This window comes from Meleagris gallopavo, chromosome 3 (genome assembly GCF_000146605.3).
Source record: "Meleagris gallopavo isolate NT-WF06-2002-E0010 breed Aviagen turkey brand Nicholas breeding stock chromosome 3, Turkey_5.1, whole genome shotgun sequence".
NCBI lineage: Eukaryota > Metazoa > Chordata > Aves > Galliformes > Phasianidae > Meleagris > Meleagris gallopavo.
The window spans coordinates 60,007,264-60,007,624 of NC_015013.2; the positions used below are offsets into that span (position 1 = coordinate 60,007,264).

General features: G+C 66.2%; 1 protein-coding gene across 1 annotated transcript in view; it reads left to right on the forward strand.

Moving 5' to 3' along the window:
• The window catches only part of DNAJC5B (DnaJ heat shock protein family (Hsp40) member C5 beta), a 16,481-nt gene that overhangs the window by 482 nt on the left and 15,638 nt on the right, over positions 1-361 (forward strand). The window lies entirely within an intron of this gene.

The following is a 361-nucleotide window of genomic DNA, read 5'->3' on the forward strand; positions in this document are numbered from 1 at the left end:
GGGGGGGGCCGGCGGCACCGCGCGTCCGCGCATGCTGGAGGGGGGGCGGCGGCTCGGAGCGCGCCCTTCGGGGTTCGAAGCTCTATAAAAATAAAGAGATGACATCAGAGCAGCACTATGGTACGTCGGGCGGTGTGATGGCTCTGGTGCTGACCGCGGGGTCCCTTTGGCAAGGCGCGGGGGGGCCGCCTCACTTCCCGATGATTTCCATCAGTTTCCTGTTGCTGTGAGCTTGCTGCGCCAGCTGCTCGGCGCGGGCCATCTCCAGCACCTCCCGCAGCAGGTGGAAAGTCAGGTCCAGGGAGATGGGCGGCTCCTCGGAGCGCTTCTCTCTTTCCACCGCCTCACCCGCTCCTTCGTC